Source organism: Epinephelus lanceolatus, chromosome 1 (genome assembly GCF_041903045.1).
Source record: "Epinephelus lanceolatus isolate andai-2023 chromosome 1, ASM4190304v1, whole genome shotgun sequence".
In the NCBI taxonomy this organism is placed as follows: Eukaryota; Metazoa; Chordata; class Actinopteri; order Perciformes; family Serranidae; genus Epinephelus; species Epinephelus lanceolatus.
Window position 1 is genome coordinate 42545283 of NC_135734.1, and position 23345 is coordinate 42568627.

The window sequence follows — 23345 nt, forward strand, 5'->3', positions numbered from 1 at the left end:
TACATTAAAACTTAATTCAATCAACTTTATCAATTATTTACTTTATCTTTTGGTAGCTTCTTGTTTTTAAATTATATTTTACTTTTAAGTAGCTAACTTTGTTAGCAATAATTGCTGGCAATTTTTAGCACTTTAGCAACTGCAGATTGAATCGTGATGTTTGCTAACAGTAACCTCTGGGTAGAAAAATACCCATGTCATGTACGTAAAATAAAACATGCTGAGCAAACACTGCCTCAGTTGGTTAAGTGGAGCTGCCAAAAAAGAGGCCCACCTAAAAACAATCAATATAGGTTTAAGTGAAAGCTATATTTAAAATATTCTCACTACCTTACCTTGCCAATAGACAGCCCTTTCCAGCGGAGAACTAAAGTTATCTCAAAGCCAACAGTCTCCATTGACAAAAACAGTAATTTTACTTCACAGAACACTGGAGTTGCTGATGTACTGTACTAGATTTGGTTAATCAAATATTTTATTTCCATCCTTAAATCCTCCGCAGACACCATGAAAACTACAAAAATAAAAACCATAAAAACAAGGTCTGAAATACAAATACCTTAATTACTTAAAGAGTCTATCAACAAATGTCCAGCATTTAGACATGCCCAACAATAGTCTCTCACATGGGTTTTCTGATAATAGACACGTCCCAAAAAATTAGCACAGCAACAGAAAATATATTGAATTGTCCAAACAGGCCATTTAAACAAATATTATAATCAGATACAAACCAAATAAAGGTGCAAAATGATAATTACCGTGTGCGCCTCTTGGACAATGCAGAATATTATTATTTTGGGGCCATATGTACTTCTTTTGCAACCATGTTAGCTCTCTGCCGCCGTACTGCCTCAGCCCATAATGCAACAGGTGCGACCAATGTTAATAAACTTATGACAGACAATATGAAAAGCAATTCAGTTAAACTTCAGTAAAAATGTCTCAGACAGTTACACCTGTGCTAAACTATATATCTTTAAATGTTACAGTTACAGCTGAAAATGACAACAGAAAAAAAAAAGTTTGCCGTTTTCACATATCTCCACAGTTGAAATCAGTTGCCAGCTGTCTACCAGCAAGTGACTGTTGTTGTTAGCATGATGTCACAGTGATTGGGTCTCTACTGATCAATATCACATGCACTGGCTGATGTGTAATGAAAACATCTTTTAAAAGATTATTACAGCTTTTTTTCTTTTTTTGCCATTGGTGCTTTATTTTTAAATATGTGGTGTATATGTACATATACTGTGTGTGGCATATGTTATATTGGTCAAAGACATACATTGACACACAAACTGTATATGTACTTATGGCCGTAGAGACACACAGGCTGTGGATAGAACATTTGTTAACAACGAGAAGATGAGATATGGGGAGACTGTCAGCAGTAATCTGAAGTGGTAATGAGTGAAGCATCAGAGAGAGCTCACCCTGATCTGAACTTTCTCAGAGAGCTAAAAAAAAAAAGTTGACATTATTGAGGTGTTGGACACTCAAGAAAGAAGCCTCAGATATCAGATGGTGGTTAAGGAGGACGTACAGACGGTCCAGAAGAGATATACTTACATTTAAAAACAGAATACAAAATAACTTTCTTATCCACAAAAGAGGAAGTGCTTTTTGGCTCATCCTGCAATTCATTTAAACTGCAAAACATTACTACAAAACAACACTGACAGAATGTTCCTGTTACCAAAACATGTAGTGATGTTGTACGACAGTTTAAAAATATTCTCAGGCACTTAAAGTGGTTAAAAAGTTTCCGTAGATTGACCAGTGATTATGATCAGAGAGTCGTGTTTGAACACAGTGTGAAGGGTTACAGAACACCTATATTTACATAAGTTGTAGTCCAATGGAAAGCCCACTCATAGCCAGCGTAAACAAATACATTTTTAAAAAATTAAGGGACCGTTCATTACTTATGTTGGGGGGTGGGGTGCAAAAAGGGGGAGGCATGTCAGTTTATTTTAAGCACTGGGGAGGGACTTATGATTTTTGTTTTGGCTTAGGTTTCTTGTTCCAACACATGTTAAAGGTTTTTTTTTTTCGGTTTTTTTTTTGTTTTTTTTTGAATCGCCAAAACTATACTGAGAGAAAAGAATATTTATCTACAGGTGGACATAAGTATGAGAAATGTGAAAAGTCTATGGCAATTAGACCCCATTGTGATGTCATCTATTCCAGGAGGGTGGTGAAGATGTAGTAGATTAGGGATCCACCCTATGGGGTCTAGATTCTGGTGGTGATGAGATGAGTCAGCTGATTGGTGGAAGTGATGGGAGTGGGATATGGAGAGAACTGTGAATGAATACAGCACAAAGACAGTCTTCCTGATTGAACTTACACTGAGCTTTATTGGATTTTTAAATTTTTTCAACTCCAGGATTTCATCTTCAACTTTTAACTTTTAACTTTCAAACATCAAAGAGAACATTTTAAAAATCAAATAACTAATTTATGGTGGAGGGAGGGTCATGCATTTTCAGGCAGTCACTCAGGGAGGTTCAAGGGAAAATATCTGTAGCTTAAAAAAGAAAAAAAATGGAGTCACACCCCAGCTACCCCTCTCTTCTGATAAATAAAGAACAGTACCTAAAAGTAATAACCAGCATTTTTATTAATTCATTCATTTTCCTTTCTGTTTATCCTGTTAGGGGTTGTTGGGGGGCTGGAGCCTATCCCAGCTGACACTGGGCGAGAGGCAGGGTACACCCTGGACAGGTCCCCAGACTATCACAGGGCTGACACATAGAGACAGACAACCATTCACACTCACATTCACACCTATGGACAATTTAGAGTCACCAATTAACCTGCATGTCTTTGGACTGTGGCAGGAAACTGGAGCACCCAGAGAAAACCCACGCTGACGTGGGGTTTGAACCTCCCACCTTAGGTTTGAACCAGAAATCTTGCTGTGGCTCAACAATGCTAACCACCGCACCACCAATTTGGTTTTTTATATATTCTGAATTCTGTGTCCTAAGCTCAACACATTCAACCTGGCTCTGACACCACTGTCAGATGCAGATAGAGACATTAACTTGGGTACAGATTGTAAAGGCATCCACCTTTATCTTTTAGCTCACATCTAGGGTGTAACGTGTCACCTGTGTTCCTTATAAGTAATGAAACCCACTAAATTGTGAAGGACATTACATCACTGATGGGTGTGGATGAGTGGCCCAGTGTGGAAAACTTGCCCTGCCATAATTCCCTAATGGTTGGCCTGTAAAATTTCACATAGACAATAAATCAAATCACTCTGTAACTTGAAAGTGTCTCTGGTGGTTTCTCTCAGTTCACAAACAGTTATAATTCTACAGGAAATGTAGAGAGCAAGGCTGAAAGTCAAGCTTTCGTCTCCCTGCGTCTCTGTTATCTCTCCTGTTCCTGTCTGACGTTCTGCTGATGTCACTATCAGATCAACTCTGAGATGTCCTCTCCGTCTGCAGCCCGTCCCAGAGTGCACTGCAGCAACAGCCTGTTGAAGATAAACTACATCGCGGTCGTCCTCTCTGTCTCCCCTGCTCAAATTGATGGTAGTTATCTGCCTGTGTTGTGTTTCCTGTGTGAATTATCCTCTGGCTGCTGGAGGCAGGCAGATGAGTCCCTCTCACTTCCTGTCTCATGCCCTGTCAGATAAAGAAGACATGTCTCTCAGCTGAGGCTTTTAATGAGCTCACGTTGTCAGATAAAGAACCACTTTCCATCCATCCAGAGTCTCACAGGAAGTCCGACATGTGCCGCAAAGACAGGTGGAGAGGATGTCGTCCACTGATCACTGATTAATTTGCTCCTGTCCAGAAATAAATTCTCATGTGATTCACACACAGAATTATCTGTATTTATGATTTACAATAAAAATAAAGTTGATCTGCTTGGAGGAATCTTTTCTTTTTCTTTTCTGTTTGAAGTTTTTGCCTTTAATTTGACAGATGTCAGTGAAGACAGACAGGAAATGTGAGCTCTGCATCAGACCATTACAGGAAGTGTAGCCTGTTGCAACCTCAGCCAACTGTCACCCATGATTGTATTACTGTGACAGACACAGACACACATTAGTTAGTTCATCCTCAAAGCCTTCGCTTTTCTGACATTCAAAGTGAATCAGCAGGATGATGTTAGAGCAAAGTAACATCCTGATTTTAAATTTTAACTTGTCATACTTCAGTGGTTTAGCAGTAGCCGATGTGGTGGCTGTATAACCCGAGTAGGTTACAGATGAGGAAGTGAATACACGCTCCTGTTTACTGCAGTAGCTTTTTGGTTGACAGGTGAATGGCCTGTTCCTGTATCTGTCTGTTAGCTTTAGCTTCTCTCTTACATATGTAGCCATCACTTGCATATTCCTCTTAATGCAATTCTTGTTTTGAAACAGCCAGAGACAGCATTTTCAACATCATATGAAGCTAACGTTAGCTTAATTAGCTTAGCTTGTTAAACAAATTTTCCGGCTGTCAATAAGACAGTTGTCAAACCCTAATTCTGCTCTACACTGCTTCCTTGATGTATCTTTGAAAAGTCCATTTTAATATGAGTCTGTGTGTGTCTGCTGGCGGCTAGAGATCACTTCTTGGATTACATGGAAATGTAGTCATGAGTTTGAATTCCAGCATAATAAAGGTGAGTCTCATGAGGAAAAAGATGAATAATATGCTCAATAAAGGGTTTCATAACCAATATAATAAAAACTACAGGAACACTTGCAGCATTAATAATTTAATATATTACTATTAATATTTATTTGGTAGTGTAAAAGAATATGTTGCAGCTTTAGTGCCAGAAAGTGTTTCTCTGTAGGCAAACTATTTGCTAACATGTAGGCCTAAGGGACTGTTCTTTACTTATCAGGGGAAGTTGGCCAGAGTGTGACTTAGTGTTTTTGTTTGTTTGTTTTCTTAACCCTCCCTGAAGCTACAGATATTTTTCATTGAGCCTCCCTGAGTGACTGGCAGGCATTGCATGACCCTCCCTCGAATGTAAACTAGTTATTAGATTTTTTTTTTAACTTATCCTCTGATGCTTGAGAGTTAAAAGTTGGAGACAAAACCCCAGAGTTGAAAAGAGCCTTGGCTTTTTATTCTTATTGAGCAGGCTGATGATTTATTTTTAGCCACATTTTAAATGAGACACGTAGAATTAAGTGATTTTGATGAAATATCACTATTATAAGTTCAGATTTGATTATTAATTATTTTTTCTGATGGAAGCATTTATATCACTCACGATATGTCCAAGGATCGTTGGAAATTTTTAAATCCAACAATAATTTCTGTTTTTGCAGTCTCTGGCTATGCAACCCATTTTCAAATACTGCCGTTTGGTCATTAATTTCTGCGTCAGACGCCAACAAAAAAAGATCATCCTTTCACGGCTGTACAATCCGCTGCCAGGCGTCGTTAGTTTATAATGCTGCAGGGCGCTTCAGTTTGAGACAACGAAATTTCTAAACCTATACACATGCATTTGTTGCTCAAGGAAATCAACATAAATATGTGGTGTTTTACAGATGTTTTAAGTATATTTTTAACAAGACTGTAATACATTTAATGACCAGGAACTGTACATTTCTTGTGAAAATGGTGTGTATTTTATAATAATAAAATAATAATAATATTTATTTGCACAGCACTTATCTGAACAAGGTTACAATGTGCTAATAATAATAATAATAATAATAAGGCAACAAAACAATACAAATAAAAAAAATGTTAAGAGCTAAGGAAAGTTGTGTGTACAGAGGCAATAATACAACAAAAGGAAATAAAATACAAAGGTTAGAAACAAATCAGGCATTTTGATGTAGACGCGTGTAACAGGCATGGCGTCTTAGAACACCAACAACAGACACACCCAGGATTACTAACGTGTAATATGTAGACGTACGTCCACTGGCTGAGTGGGGATATGTGACAAGATGGTAGTGAGAATGTGTTGGGCTGTGATAAATGGTATAATGTGGACAATTTTTAAAGAAAATATAGGCCTACCTTTGGAAGGCATGCGGTAAAATTAATGCAAATCACAATATTTTAAATTTGTATTCCCCCTATCCTGAGCCAAAATCACAAACATAAATCTCCAGTGCTTAAAGAATTATTCGACATACCTCCCCCTTTTTTGCACCACCTCCTCCCCCATCATAAGTAACAAACACTCCCTACGCCACAACATGTCCGCTGTCATGTTTACAGCTTGTTCTTGTGCCCTAATGTGGGTTAAAAGAAAATTAATTAAAGCTTTTAAAAAAAGTCAACCAACAATAATTCAAAATTATTTTGACAATAATTCAAAATATGATGAGCAAAAACCACAGAATTGAAAAAATGTAATTACTGCTATAATTTATTATGTGTTGCAGAATGGGTGGTGTAATGTTGATGAACTTCAGCTGTTGGTGTTTATACCATTTTCATGTTAAGCGTCCTGATATGTCAGTTGATTGATGGTCTCGTGACGTCCGGCGCCATTTTTAAACGGTTGTGGAATCCGTCAGTTTGTCGTTTTAATCGTGACACACACACCCAAACACACACTGTTGTGAAGCACATCTGCCGTGGGTACACACACCCAAAAACCCACACTGCCACAAACCCTCCTCCCCCCTTCACGAGCCTCCTCTTTCCTCCCTCCTCTCCTCCCCTCCTCCTCTCCTCCCCCCTCGGTGGGCGGGTCCTCCCAGCTCTGCATCATCATGCCCACAACTCAGCTTCACAAAGAGAAGAAGAAAAACCATCCGGCCGCCGCTGCTTCATGTGAGTCCTCTTCTGTTTGCTCTCACCGGAGCTTTGTGTCGGTATAACCGGGTGTTTACCGGGACCAGTGTGTGCCCGGACCCGGGTACAACTCCGTGTGTGTGTGTGTTTGTGTGTGAGTGTGTGTGTGAGTGACTGGCAGCATGGTAGAAACTTCGGCTGGAAACTTCGGGAAAGTTTTCACCAAACTTCATGTCGTTTTTAGCTGGTTTTGTTGCGAGTTGTTGTCAGGGTTGTTTACGTTTTGTTTGTTGTTAGTTGTTGTTATTTTTGTGTAAAAGAAAACGAGCGTGAGATAAGAAAACTGAGGCGGAGAGAAGGAGGGGGGCCGAGGGGGGACAAACTGTCTTCAGACTTTCCGTCTCTACCTTCTCCCACAACTTTCTATAATAGTCTTGTCACAGTAATATAGTGTCTCTATAGTTTAGCTGTCAGCTCTGTGAATACCTCTGTGTTAAGTCCTATGGTATTTATATATAATGAGACCTCCCACGGCCCCACTGACTGTACAGTACTCCTGTGATCTGTTTCCTCCACAGTGGGTGTCTGGTTCCTCCGTTAGCTGGTAGTTATCTCATTGTAGGCCAGTTTCATTATCTCCTACAGTTTACCGTTATACCTCAGACTACAGCTTGTTTAAGAACCAGTCTACTTGAACTTCATTATATTTGACCACTGTAATATTAGTTTGATCAGTCAGTCATATTTAAATGGTCTGTGGAGCATTATTAGATGTCACTGTTGTCTCAAAGTGTAGTTCTGTTGGGTCTGTGTATTTCACTCTAAGAATAATTAACTTTATTTATACAACACCTTTCAAAACACGGTTACAAAGTGCCTTACAATAAAACTAAGCACCAGGAGAATAAAACAAATAACATGTCGTAAATGTAATCTAGTAAAAGGTAAAGTAAGGCAGGCCAAAGCTAAAATCAAGATAATAAATGGGAAACAACATCGATAAGATTGCAATAAAGTAGACAGACAGACAGCTCAGATAAAGTAAGGATATGCTCTCCGATAGACAAATGTTTTTAGAAGAGACTTAGGGTGTTTCCACACTTGGTCATTTTCAGCCCCTAAATGGAGTGGTGACTCAGCATTTTTTGTGTATACGTGAACACTCCAAGAGAACTCAGACCCCTCTGAAGTGGACCATACAGTGGTCTGAGTTTGGTTTGCTTCAAGTCCTCGGTGCGATTCGCTTAATCTGTGCAGTGTTCAGGTTCCTTGCCATTGTATTTAGTCCTCTAGATCACATGCTGTTGCACTGGGACGCTTGAAAAACAGACGAAATCACGGCGGCCTGTAACGCTTGCAAGGAGTAGTTTGGTTCATGGAAGATACTGCACGTCTCCAGATGTGGAATGTGGAATACATCAAATGGCAACAGTCTACAGGTTTTCCTTCAATTTTAAGTTCATCTGAAAGCGAGGGGATTTATAACTGCACTGCAGTGCCACGTCAAAGTAAAAACAAAAAATGTCAGTAGGTATTATATATAGGCTATAGTGTGAACAGAAAGAGGACTGAGGCCCCGTCAGAGCTGAAGTTGACCAGAAAGTGAACTGAGTCCTCTTTCAAATGACCTGACAATGTGAACACAAAACCGAGTCCCTTTTCTGTTGGTCCACTTTTTGGTCCACTTTAAGAGGACTGAGTTTGGTTTGTATGAAAAGGACTATATGTTAAAACACCCTTAAATGAAACCAGTGACTCAGTCAGCCTTATATCCTCGGGCAGGTCGTTGCAGAGCCTTGAGGCCCTGGTGGCAAGAGCTCTGTCCCCTTTGGTCTTCAGTCTGGACTCTGGGACAAGCAGAAGACCCCTGTACGATGATCTCAAACTACGCAGAGATTCATAAGGGACTAACAGGTCTGAAATGTAGGCTGGAGCCAGGCCATGAAGAGCCTCAAAAGTAATGAATAAGGTGTTGAAGTCCTGAAACAAACAGGGAACTGTCGTAAAGAGGCTGAAACTGGTGTGATGTGGTCGTGCTTCCTGGTTTTGCTTAAAAGCCTTGCGGCTGAGTTCTGGACAGTCAGAAGTTGTAAGTTTTTTTGATTGAGACAGGAATAAATCTTTAGTTTGCACCTGGTTTGCTGTGACTTTACTTTACCCTACTATATATGATATCTTTCTTTTTATAGTGTTTATCTTATACCAGGGGTTCTCATATGGTGCGCCATGATGCCAGTCCAGGTGTGCAGAGGGATGTTGTGATAACACACATTATTATGGCAATATTCAACTGGGCCTAAACAGTTATGAATGAATTTTTAATTGACTCAATCAGCTGTAATATCACAATATTTAAAGCTATTTTTGCGATAACTAAATTCTTAACGATATGACAAATATATTAAAAAATATATAGATTTTATTTTTGATTTTAAGAAAACAGTATTGTAACAAAATAAGTGATCTAGTTTTACAGTTTGACCTCAAATATTCAGTAAAAACTAAAATTATCGGTCATTTCTTTAGTTTGTGAACAACAACAGTATCTCAGAGTGAGATTCAGATTCTGTATACAATATTGATAATTCAACAAAATAAAATCTACCACAAATTACACATTTAAACAGCTCCCAAATACAAAAAAATGTCCCCTGGGATCTATATATATAAATTTAACAGGTGATTTCCTTCTTTTAGCAAAATCCTAAATGATTGATTTGTTTGTTTTCCCACCTGGACCTTAATGCTCTGCCATTTCTCCTCTAATCATCACGTTGTAACCTGTGACAGGCTGTTATGATACCACAACTATCGCACATTCACATATATGTAGGTTTTTGTCGAGCTATGAATGACACGTAGGTTTACATTACCAAAGGTTTCTGACAAAATCACCTGAAGACACTGACTCCTGTGTGCACAGAGAGAGAGAGCAGAGGGAGAGGTGCTGTGCTGCTGCCAGAGGAGCTGCTGAATGAGTTGCCTCTGAGCGGTAACTCGCTTAAAGAGTCTGAGAAGTCCAGGGCTGTTCATAAAACATTCAGGATGCCACAGTTTATTGTGGAGTCACTAATAAAACACTTTCAGCCATGCTTGTTGTTGCTGTGGGTAACAGTATGACGTCAATATGTCAACAAATCCAAATATCACAAATATCACATTATGAATTTTTCATATGATATTAAAACATATACGGGTATGATCAAAAACGAGATGATACCACACATTTTGATTTTGGCTTGCCCTTTGGTGTGCCTTGATCACCAAAGTTTGATAACCACTGCCTTATACAGTTCATTTGCTGGCAGCCTATAGTTCATTTACTGTAGGTCTACTTAAGTATAGCTTCTCTTAGATATCTGTCTTGATGTTATTGTCCTTTACTCACCTTTTTAGCCATAGAAGTACTTTTATAATGCGTCTGTAATGTGTCTGTTGCTCAAATCATATAATGTGTCTGTTGCTCAAATCTTTTTTACTGTATTATACTGTAATTTTGACCACAGGAAGAACACTACTATAGGTAGGTACTCTATTTTTTGTGATCTAAATGTACATCACTTCAGTATTTAACATTCTCACAGTGCTTATATAAAACCACGCAGTTCACAGTTTGGTCTATTTAGACTCCACTGTATTATTATCTCTCATAATATCCCTGTAATATTCGTCTTTCAGAGGCCTGTAGTTATCTCGTTGTCGGCCTCCTTCATTCTAACATCCGCAGTTTCCTGAGATACTTTCCTACAGACACACTTGAGATAAGATCAAACTATTGATCTTCAGGAGGTAATTTAGTTCGACAGCAGCACAAGAAACAGAACAAGTCCTTACAGACATTTCTAAAATATACCATATGTATTTTTTCTGGTTGTTGCGCTCAGCTGCTCTGTGCTGACCTAATTATACTGAAGTGTATTTTGATACTCCTATAATATCAGTTGGTCAGCCAGCTGTTTCTGTAGTGTCACTATAATTTAATATAGTGTCTTTGAAATATGCAGTTAGTCTACTTTGTACACATGCACTTCACTGTATTCTACTATGTGATTAGATCTTATAGTACACCTATAATATTCCTGTCCTATGATATATGATCCTATGATATTAGATATTTAGTATTATTTTTTTATACTTCATTGTATTTGATAAGTTTTTTTGTGCTCACAGCTGCGCTGTTTAGATTGTATTATACTTTTTTGTAGGGCCCAACAAATTATATGATCATCTGGACATCAGTACTGACGAGACTGCTGCCCTTCAGAGACCGTGCAGTCAGAGCTACAGGCGACAATGAGGCTAAAAAGAGAGTTCAAATGACGTTTTTCGAAACAGCTTTTTATGTTGGGGCTTCAGGACACTTAGATCACTACGAATGGGCATGTTGGAGATATTTTGTGGTTTCAATTTTGTGTTCTTGGACGTTAGTCTGGGGCACCGTCAGTCATTAGGTGTGCTAGCCGCTCCCCCTGCCGATCTCCGCAAGGGATGTGAGGACTCTAAAACTTCACCTGAGCCTCTGTCGGCATATGGGTGAGTAGATAATGACTGAATTTTCATTTTTGGGTGCACTATCCCTTTAAGCCATCAAAAGCAGGTATTTCGGAGGGTTTTAAATTGAAAAACATAAAAATTTAATCAGCCGATATATCAGTTATCAGATTTTTTTATTCCATAATATCGGAATTGGCATCAGCCCCAAAAAATCCATATTGGTCGGGCCCTAGATTTTGGTAATTGAATTGCCTTCACGTTTCCTATAAAAACAACTGTATTGATGTTTACAGAGCAGATTAAACTTCATTGATCCCCAGAAAGGTGCAATTTAGCAATACAGCTGCTCAACAAACATATCAGAGACATAATAAATACTTACAGTATTTCTATATTTTTTATTTAGTATTCCCTTGATACTTTAAGTTTTGCCTGTTGCACTCAGTTTAACCTTACTTCCCCGTTGTCTTGTAGTATTTAAATAATATTCTGTTGTATCAGAGGTGCTTGGTTTGTCTGTGTGACGTTAATGTTCTTTACTGCGGTATTTAAATAATGTAATGTATTAAAGGTACTTGGTTTGGTGTGTGTGACGTTAATGTTCTTGGCTGTAATCTTATAATATTATAATCTTATGGTCTTATCTTTGTATAGAATCATATCCTGTATAGTATTCCAGTAATATTTTGTGCAGTCTGTTTTAAGGTTACTGGGTTTAACATTTTTAAATTCCATTGTAGCCTGTAGTCATGTTATTGTAGGTCCTAATTAGACAGCATTTCCATTATAACTCAGCAGCTGTCTGTGTTGGTTTTATTGCATCTTACTGTAATTCAATCTCTTAAACTTAACCACAAGAATACTTACAGTATGTCTATAAAAGTACGTCTGTAGTACTCAGTTGGTGTATTATGACTTTATGCTACTGTACTGTATTATTATCTAATAGTAGGCCATTACTGTAATGAGCCATAGTTAGCTGGTAGTCTGTAGTTTTCTTATTGTAGGTCTACATCCTACAGTTTGTCTGTGCCGCTCAGCTGCTTTTTGCAGACTGTAGTGTACTCAACTGAATTATACTTACATACTGCAGTATTTCTAGAATATTTAAATAGCAGCAACATACACCTTAATTAAAAATTGAAAACAGCATTTTTCTGCACAGTTTGTACAGTCCTTCCCTTTTATGTCTCTGTATGTACCATTGCGGGCAGTGTGTTGAATTAGTGATGAGGACTAATTGATGGTAGTGTTGGATGTTTCTGCATCAGATGTGAATGTATTTAATTTGCTGGATTAATCAAAAACAGACACATTGCTGTATTTATAAACAGTTCAATGCTATGTATATATTCTTATAGGGTTTATATACGATCACATACAGTTCCTTTGATAGTGTTTAATAGTGGTTTTCAGTTGGGTCTGACTTTGCTCTACTGTATTATCATCTCTCACAGTGCTATTGTAATATTCTTTAGCTGCTAAACCTTATTGTGATGACTCAGTGTTTCTGATATACAGTCTCTCTGTTGTAGGGCTGCACCTAACAATTATGTTCATTATCACTTAATCTGGAAATCATTGTTTTGTCACGTTGTATAGTATAAAAAGTAGGGAAATCTCCATCACAGTCAAAGGTGATGTCCTCAAATGTCTTGCTTTGTGTGACAGACAGTCCAAAAACTCAAAGATATTAAATTGATAATGATATAAAACACATAGACTCACACTGGTGAGGCTGAAATAGGATCAGTTTGCTTGAAAAATGACAAACGTCATCATAACAATGCAGCCAGCACCCATGTTGTGTAAGTACAGCCCATCTGTGCACCCATGGGGCATGTAGGTCTTAAAATTTGGTGTTATTAGGGGCATTGTTGGGTATTTTGAAGCAGGAGAAAGTTACCTGCCATTGACCACTGATCAGAATGCCGCAGTATCTTCAAGGGTTGGCAATCACCAAAGGATCCATGATACGATATTGTCACAATATTCAAGTCACGATACAATGTTATTGCAATTTTAAACATGTTGTGATATGCTTAATATTGTGATAAAATGTATTGTGATTAATTACCTTTTTTCAACTATAAATTATGTCCCTCATCTCACCTCAACCATTTTTTGCAGCAGCAAAATGTATCTAGTGAACTGAAAAAGCAATTGATTATATTATTCTTGTAGGCGAACTGAAGGTTAATTTGTATTATTAATTATATTTTATTTTATGTCTATTTTAATACCACTGTGTTGTTGTTGATGAGGGGAAGTGTGGTTGTTTTTTGTCTTTTATGAGCTGCTGGGGATAAATAAAGTTCTTTCTTTTTCTATTTCTATTTCTAATATTAATAATTTATATAATAAAAAACTGAAACTGACCACTAGTTCACAGTGACTTTATTGTACCCCACCATATATGATATTTATCTTTTATAGTGTTTATCAGATATATTTCCTTTGCTGATAGCTGATAGTGTTTTTTATTGTAGGTCTACTTTAGTGTAACTTCTCACAGATGTCTGTCTTCATTTTATTGTTTTATTTTTATATTATCTGCTTGTTATACACACAGGGACATGGTACAGGACAGGCTGCTGGTGGGTTAATGATAATAATGACTTTATTAAGGACACCGGCAAAGGTACATAGCGTACCACATAAAAACAGACAATCATCTATGTACAAAAATATGATATAATAAATACAATATATGTATAAAAAACACTAACACTACATTATGCAAGTTCATATAAAAAAGACAAATTCAATAAATAAGTTGGAGAGCCAGTGGCCCGCAGTCTCAATGGCACTGCACCATCGTAGCAGGTTAAATAACACATCATTAGTAAGGGAAAATATTCATTACATTCTCTGAAATATGAACATAGCAGAGACAAGGGCAGAGTTGCGAATCCACCATATAAATCACAGAGCGCCAGCTGCAGGCTCACCTGCCTTAAAAGGGAATGGGAGATGACACTCTAGTTGAATTTTTGTTGCGCCCAAAACACACCCATGATTAATTAAGGGACTTTATACAACCCCTTTGCCCCTTGTGCTTTACTTTGTGCCCTGATTATGTGCCGTGTAACTAGCAAAAGTGGAGCTGGACACACCCTGAATGCATTTTTGTCATGCACTGTAGACAGTGTACTAGAGCTGGTTTAAATAGGGCCCATTGTCTGTAACCAGACAATCTAGTTGGTCTATTTTTAGGTAACTGTATTACATACTCCTATTGTCTATTTTAGCTTATTTTATCCACCCATTTAGTTTCTAGTGCTCCAGTAAAGAGCTGCTCTGCTTTATGGTGAACATTTTATGACCTTTCTTTAGTATTTATGCAGAAATCTTTGTTTTTAGGGATTTACTTTTTATCTTCTGTTGTGTGTAATATTCTTCCATTACCTCTGTGTGAGTGTGTGTGGTAATGTTGATGGTAGTTTTGTAGCGCTTGATGTGATGCGTTGGCGTGTGTGTTTACAATATTTAGGTTGATGTGACAACTGAAACAGGATACATAATGTAATTATAGATAGAGAGACAGGCTGTGTGGTCTGCGAGGCAAACCTCCTCCTCTGTATTTGGACAGATGTAATTATAGAGGCCTGATTCTAAATCTGAACTACAGAGACAGATTGTTAGAGACTCGAGTCAGTTTTATTTCTGCAGCTCACAATTGCAGATTCCTCTGAGATCATATGACACTTTTAGAGCCTCGATTCATGGGAGTGAAAAAGTCCACGAAAGGAAACTGTCAATAGGAAGAAAGGAGAAACGTCAGGAAGAATAACAGAGCAGGGAGCTCTCGGACAGGAAATAGGCGTAGTCTTTACAGAGTAGACAGCCGGACTACGAGGACAATAAACTATACAGAGAGCACACATAAAGCAGCACAGATTTATAATATGAGGTTACATAGTCTAAGACAGAATGACAAAGTCTGACTGACCACGAGTCAGTATTTTAACAGGAAGTGAGCATGTGTCTGAGCAGTTATGTTTTTGAAGCTGTTACTGAAGTGACTATTTAAAAGCGTGTGTGTGTGTGTATGTGTGGGAATGTGTGTGTAACTTTTTTCCTCTGGTCCTTTCAAACCTTTCCCAGCTCCACTTGAAGCTTCAGCTCGACACATTTTCCATCCGGCTCCTGGTCAGTGACACTTGACAGAAATAACAATGTCTGGTTTCTGCCGTCTTCATGGAAACTAAAACATTCATGCAGAACTGAGTATTTAACCTGAAGTCCTCCTGAACAGAAGCAGAGGCTTGAGTCATTGTTGGACAGGGCCCAGGAAAAGGATGATATGAATTTAAAATAAAACTTTTGTCCCAGGGGAAACTGCTTGCAATACAGTATGGGAAAAGGCAAATATAAAGAGTACAGTATGAAACTCCATGATAGGGTGCAAATAAGGTGCATATCTTAACATAATTACAATATACACAATGCCAAAATGCCAGGTTGGGTCAACACAGGTTAAAAAATATTAACAGGTTAACGGTTATGATCAGTCTAGGTGGGTTACATACAGATATACGTTGATACAGAATGCTCATGATTATTTGCATGATGTTGCACTTAATGTCTCAGTTTTTTCAAATTCAGATATTTGGTCATATCCTTCAAACCAAGTTCTCTCTCTTTAATACCTCTGGTTGTATCAAATCACTGTGGATAATCAATGAGCAGGACCATAGACTGTATAATTAATGGACGTAGCCAACGTGACATCACCCACTGGTTTGTGGGCATCTGGTATGAAGCCTTGAGTTCGACATTTTGGCCATTGCCATCTTGGTTGTTTTTTTGAGACAGAGATGACTGTATTTGGACAAGAAGGTGGAGCTCTAGATGAGTGAGGGGTGGATCTACCCAAGCCTGATTAATGGCAATAATGGATTTGTAGTTACACTAGCATTTCTTCCATTTTTTCTCCGGTGAAGTTTTTCAGGGGGGGAGTTTTTCCTTATCTGAATGGAGTGTGTTGTAGTAGGTACTTCATTAATCACAAGGGAAGTAAAGAAAAATGCTTAAATGCTGTAGGAGCAGGGGACAGAATCATTACAGTATGGTATCTCGATATCTTTGTGTGGTAATATTAAATTGATACATGGACACCGAGTAATGATTTTTGTACAGTATAAATTATTAATAGTACAAGTACAAATTTAACTTTTGGCTGCCTACTAGAATAATAAAATCAACTGCTTTTTCAGTCTTAAAAATAGTCAGTCATAGAAATGATTCAAGTGACAAAGGCAAACTGAAAACTTTTTTATCTTATTAGATGAAACAGATTTTGGGTCAAGTTTTCCTTTTGGGACACAATTTAGAGTTGAAAAAAGGTAATATATAACAATATATGTTATCACAATACTCAGCATATTGCAACATATTTAAAATCGCAATGATATTGTATCGTGACTTAAAGCATCACTTACCTTTCTGGAAATTTTACATTTTCCTTTTAGGTTTAAATTCTATTAATAAGCTGATGGCACACTAAAATGTAAGTGAATTCCATCAGAGATCAAAACTCATAATTGTACCGTTCTCATATGGTTCTAAGAAAACTTGGACCGAATGCAATGATTGGCCGAGCGTCCTGTCTGTCTTCTCCACATGGAGGCCTCCAACTGACGTAACCACTTGCGTAACATCTCTTCCCTCTCCTCTTCCGTGTATCTAACCTTGCCTTGCCAACGCCTACGTCTATCGTAGACATAATGAGGACGTAATGGAGGAGGGGGGAGTAGGCCTTTGGAGGGAGGTGGAGTTGCAGGAGGAGGGGGATGGCACTTTGGAGGGAGGCGGGAGTTGTGGATGTTAAAATTTTTTCTAAGTGCTGTGTGAAATGCAGTAAAGGTAAGAGTAGCTTTAAGTATGGTGATAATATTGTATTGTGAGGTTTCTGATGATTCCCAACTCCAGTATGCCGGACAGATTGTAAATCCCCTTGAGGCAAATTTGTGATTTGTGAAAATGGGCTGTATAATTAAATTTACTTGACCTGACTGGGAACGTAGGTGGATGGCTGGATGGAATTTCTCACTTGAGTATTTGATGGATTGTCATAAAAGTTTGTACAGACATTTATGTTCCCTCGTTAATTAATCATCTGGTGATAAAGTACTTTGATAGGTTTTGGTAGTATCAGTTTTTTCATACCTTTACATTCTGTAATTTCACCTGGGTATACGATGTGTGACAGTATTTGTGTGCATGCTGTGCTGCCTACCCCACCCCGACTAGCCTGGAAATCCAGACCCAAATCTAGAAAGATTTAGGGTCTGGTCATGAGTAATGCAAATGGCCCAACTTGAGGGGCGGCACCAAGCATGCATTTGAAAATATCACTGCACGCAATTGGATAACACTATGACCAATCAGAACAATACACGGGGTGACGTATCCAGAGCGCTACCAGCGGAGCTAACTGGTAGATTAGACTCTTGCCGTATCCGGTCGGCAAAACAGCAAAAACGTCTTTCTTGCAAAGGAAAGATTCGAGCGCCATCTTCTGTTCCTCTTTTAGAGAAAAAGTCTAACTCATTCATTGTAGCGGCCAAAGCTGTTTCAAACAACTGATGTTCATCCGTAGCCATCTTGCAATGTTTACTGACTGATTCCGGACTTCATCGTCGCAGCGCTGTCGTCATCTGTTTTGCTCACCTCTGGCCCACCTATATCAGATACACCGATGTGATTGGTGCAGCTCGGCTCCAAGGGCATGGGTAATGAGCATCATTACTGATTGCCAGAGTGACTCACTGAGCAAATTCAAATTGTGCTCTAGCGAGAACTCTGGATTTCCAGGGTACACCTCGACTAGTGAGTTCACTACATTCTGCAATCACCCTTAGTTTTTTCAGTATTAGCTTTTTCCGTACACCCTCTGAATTCATGCTTCTCTCTTTCACCAAACTAAGACTTTCCTTGTTAACCCAGGCAATTCTCTGCCTGTTTTATCCATAAACATTTCTTAATAAATAATAAAAATAATACATTCACATGGCATTTACTATTTAGCAAAATACCTATTCATATCAATATCTATGTCATGACATGAGATCACATAAACCATAACCTGTTGTTGGTTCCGCTGATAAAAGGCCAGAACAGAAAGGTGGTTTTGGTGATATACAGATGCACAGAGGTTTTTGTACATGCTCATTAAAACACACCATATAATTTTTGTGTCAACATACAGTAGCTTCTTTACAATCTGTTTGCCATGTTTATCAGTTAAAGCTGGACTTACGTGGCTACTTATTACACAGGGTTACAACAGATGTGGCTGTCCACTTATTTACCTTCACCTGCAACCTGGATTAGTCAACCTGGATTAGTCTTTACCCACAGCAGGTGCACAGTAAGACAGATGACCACTTTCACACTCTGCCTGAAATTCAACAACTTTGTGTTATGTTTTCACCACATTTTGTTCTTACAGTCATTGTTTTTACAGTTTAATCTATGCAGTTCTCCAGTTACCACCGTCTAACATTTAACTTGATTTCAACATATTTTAGTTTGTTGTGTTGGACAGTGTTTCATGGCAGAGGAAATTGGTCAGTCTGTTGTTTATCTATTTACTTCCTTTTTTCCTAAGACTTGTTTGACTGTACTGTATGTTATTTCTGTGTTTCCACGGCTCCCTTTACATGTTCACCCCACAAGGTATCAACATCAGGACCTGTATTTATCACAAGATCCAGTGACATTTGTCCAGTAAGTTATTTATGTTCATCCTAAATCTGACTTTAAGGAGAACGACGACTCCCTAGAGAGAGTTAGGTATAGGTACTGATGCTGTTTTTACTGATTGTTCATAACACCTGCTTGGCTACAAAGTGTTTTGTGAAAGCTGTAGTTTTGAGCAACGTAAAATTGAAGCAGCTTGTTTAATTTGTTTTCTTCATATGTGACCAGCCAAATAACTTGTGACTAAAAGACATTGAGTCTCTTTTTCATATACCAGGGTATATGTTTATGATGGTATTTATGTACAAAATAAAAGGTTACAGCGGCTGGTGATAGAAGTCATTGTAGCATATATGTCATTGTCTGACCTGCGGTGCTGTTTGTCCTGCTGGGTTTGAATATTTCTGGCCCACAGAATAAGGAATAGATATAGCGTCCTATAGACAAGAAATAAGCATTTGACTTTCATAGACTCTTGGATGAGGACTAGGCTTGTCACAATACCAGGGCTCATAATTACAGTGCGGACAGAACATGCACGGGCTCGGGTTGGATTTTTTTTGGGCCCGATGTAAGCTCTAGCACTTGTAGAAGCCATTGTTTCTAGCAAAGACGATGGAGAACAGGCGTTCTTCTTCCACACTCAATTGACAAGGCCCACTGAGGGCAAAGTTGTATCCGGTACTTACGGTACCGAAAAAATAAACAGGTACTGACGTATTTTTTGCGTGTTGGCATCGACTTGGTACCGAAGTATCGGTTCTCATGACAACCCTAATGAGGACCCAGTGACACTCTTTGCTGCAGCAGATACCAACACACATGGTAATAGGTTACACTAACAGGGGTCTACAGAGGTGCAGAGTCATTGGCATATATTCCAATTTAGGCAACATCCCCAACTTCAGTGGAGACGTGAAGTGCACATCACTTTCTGATGGGGCCAGAATGTCCATTAAGTGTTGGAGAATGGGGAGGATGGATGAGCTGGTCGCATCACCTGACAGCTCATGTTTAAAGCTGCTCGCTGGTTTCAGTCCGTCTGTTTTAAAGACATCAAGGTCTTGCCATGTCAGGGAGATTGATACCTCTCTGTCATTAGCCAGCGTCTGTCGAATGGCTCGAGTCTGTTAAATGATAGTATTGATCACCTGTTTTCTGGAAACCCAGCAAGTAGGTCAGTCCTACACATTAAGATATAACAATTAGGCTCTAATAATAGCCTTAAATAATAAGAATACCCTAATAATAATGTTGATAATCATAATAATCTCATAAATGTTATGATAACAATAATAATTTAATTCATTTAAGGATTTTAATCACAGAAGTTGTAGTGTCCCTTATTGAGGACAAAATTAAACATTTATTTTAATCAAATGTGTTCATTAATTTAATAGCCTATTAGATTCCTGTATGAATAAGGCAAGTAATGACCTAAAAATAAAACCTAGACGCAACCATGTAAGCTTTAATTATGAACTAATTGGAGAAGTAGCCTTATTAACCGAAGCAAGGGACAGGTCTATTATTTGGACTGAATAGTGATTAGCCAAGTGTAGTGTTGTGAGACTATACTCTGGTAGTCCCAATCCCTGCTGCTTCTTTTTGAGCTCCCTCATTTGTGGCCAGTTGTGGAAGAAAGCGTCTGTAATGAATCGACATACTCAAAGGTTCCTCGGCTGTATGTTTTTGTTTTGTCTTTTTCTAATGTGTTGTCAAAGACATGCAGGGGGTCATGTCCTTCTCTGACCTCGTGTCGGTTGCCTCAAACAGAAGCACTTTCACTTCTTCCCAGACCTTGTCATACAGGTTGGATATGACTTTATCAGAGCAATACTTTTCTTCTTTTTTTTAGGTGTGACTGGAGATTTGATGTGTCACCTTCTTAATTTACAAATTTCTTGAGGCAAATAGTGCACACACCTTTGTTTCTGTTGGGTGGATCACCTTAATCATCATGACTAAACCTAGGATACTCCCAAAAAGAGTCAGAGGCTTTGTTTTAACTAGTGCTGTAACAAATATCCCCACCACTCAGAGTCATTATCTTTCTCTGCTCAGCTGCCTCTTGCACCAGTAGAGACTTACCATTGATGACACGTACTGTGCACTACAATACATCAACTCAATAATACAGCATGTCTATATCAGTTTAATAGAAATAAGAGTGTCTGTATATTTGATGATATTGAAAGTCATACCTGTGATTTCTGAATTCCCTGGTACACCCTTGATAGAGTCTTATCATCCTCTCTTCAAACCGTGTTAACAGAACAAACTAAGAAAGTCTTAATCATCATCCGTTTGGCAATTTGTCTGTGTGAGAACTGGCACCATTCTTCTTCTGTGGTACCGTTATTTCCCGGCTCGTTGCTGCACTCCCATCAGCACAGCAGCTGGTTCCCATCCTGGTGTCAACACAGAGGTCAGAGGTCACAGAAGCAGAGAGAGGGAGATGGCAAGGAGTGCTCTTACATTGGTTTCTCTGTACAGGAAACCATGTGACCTTTAACCCTGTCATCCCCCCCCCCCCCCCCCATCCAAACCCTAAAATAACATACCAACACTGTGACTTAGCTGATAGTCATTAACCCTGCACTGTCCTGTAAACTGTCTCTGTCTTACTCCGTTCAGATTAACAGTGTTGTGGGTTTAATTCACGTTGGTAGTCAGTCTGAATGAGTCACCATGTGTTTAGTGTTTCTCCTCACTGTAATGTCTCATTTCAGAGTTTTCCTATAATTAGCCTTTTCTCAGAAACTTAGGAAATGTATGGATGGTTTAATGATCAGTGTTGGGGGTAACAAGTTGCTGTAATTACATTACATAGGTCTTTAATACAGTACCATGATACTGTGAAATCGTTTTCTGAGACAGTGAGGTGTAAAAATATTGTTGCAACCCGAATCATCTCTTATGCTCAAAAAAAAAAAGATTTGAATAAACAGAAAACACTAAATAAGCCGATTTAACCCTTGCACAATGACCGTAGTAATCAGACCAGCTGTCTCCCTCCTTCATATTTCCAACTTTCATTCAAGCCACCTCCATGAATGAATACATAAATAATGAGCAACATGCTGCAGATGCAGCGTGAGACTAAATACAAGTGTCTCATGTCTGTGGCTGTACAAGAATCAGGACATTCAGAGTCAACTTTGACTCTGGAGGCGACTCCAGCTCTTTAATTTGTCATGTGCTTGTGGGTCAGGCTTTCCACAGATATTTTGTGCTTTTATTGATTCTCGGCACTACTGTTGCTCTTTCTTTCTCTGCTCTGTATTGCTCTCCCCTCTGTTACAATCACAGTTAGTTTTGATGATTTTAGACGACAGCTACCGTTTATTCTGCACTGCTCTGTGGACAGTGACACAGCTAAAACCAAACGTGTGAGTCGACCTGGGGGCTTCTTGATAGATGATTCTAATCGTATCATGTCCGAATAAAACTAACATTTGACATTTAAAAGTCACGTCTGTCACTGAAAAGCTTGATGGAGCCACAGTGTTGTGTATTGTGAAGTCTGAAAAAGGCTGGAGAGGAACTGAACATGACTGTGAGGAGTTATTTGACTGCCTCAGAGAACCCCTCCCTCTTCACCGCCTATTAATCAATATATTTAGTTATAGATGTCATTCCAATAATTAATTTTTAACAGAGATATTGATCCATGAGTCACTGCTTGCTGAGTGCACTTTCAGATCCACACCAAACATCCAGCTGATCACTTTGTTCTGAACTTTGTCAAAGCCCTTTGTACCAGGGCAGGTTTACACAGTCAACATGGCACGCAGTTGATCTCTGTGCTAACATGCTAATAAATATGCTAATACAGGAGCAGAGCTTCCTATCAGGATGTTTCCCAGCCTTTTCTCATTAGAGCGCAGCCCTTTCCTGCCCGGGGAGGATACGAATATCATGAACAAATATGTGTGTATGTTGATACGTTAATCAGTATCTGTCCTGACTTGCCTTCTCCTGTCTTGTTCTCCAGATTCACAGTCAAAGTGGTTGTAGGGGTAAGGAAGTATTTCTTGGGTGGGTACAGTAGTGTTGAGCTAGTTTTTCAGGAAGGAAATATGTGACATATTTGTCTTCATCTCTCTGTAAGTATTATTGCCTTTCAGACAGAGGCATCTCTCACATAATTGATAATTTGAATGAATGTTATGGAAGCAGCTACAGCGTGCTCTGATAACTGTCAGCTGGATATGTGTGCCCTGTGGTAACGTGATTTGTTAGTATTTCATATACCTCATATACCTCTTCTGTCGCTGTTGAAGCTGAAAAATCTATGCTCTCAGACTGATCTGACACAAAGAAAATCTCATGTCAAAGAAGAAGCAAGGCTGAAGCGGTGATCTGCTTACACTGTATACTGTGGTATGAGAATAATTGGTCATTATGCCATGA

General features: G+C 38.7%; 1 protein-coding gene across 4 annotated transcripts in view; it reads left to right on the top strand.

Moving 5' to 3' along the window:
• The first annotated feature begins 6680 nt into the window (after positions 1-6680).
• The window catches only part of st3gal8 (ST3 beta-galactoside alpha-2,3-sialyltransferase 8), a 33419-nt gene continuing 16754 nt past the window's right edge, over positions 6681-23345 (top strand). The window contains exon 1 of one of the 4 annotated variants that reach the window (XM_033626385.2): positions 6681-6767. The gene's annotated coding sequence lies outside the window, so the exon portion shown is untranslated. Of the gene's footprint in view, positions 6768-18875; positions 18957-22804; positions 23039-23345 lie in introns of those variants that run through there. The other 3 variants (XM_078170747.1, XM_033626383.2, XM_033626386.2) reach the window with 3 other exon arrangements.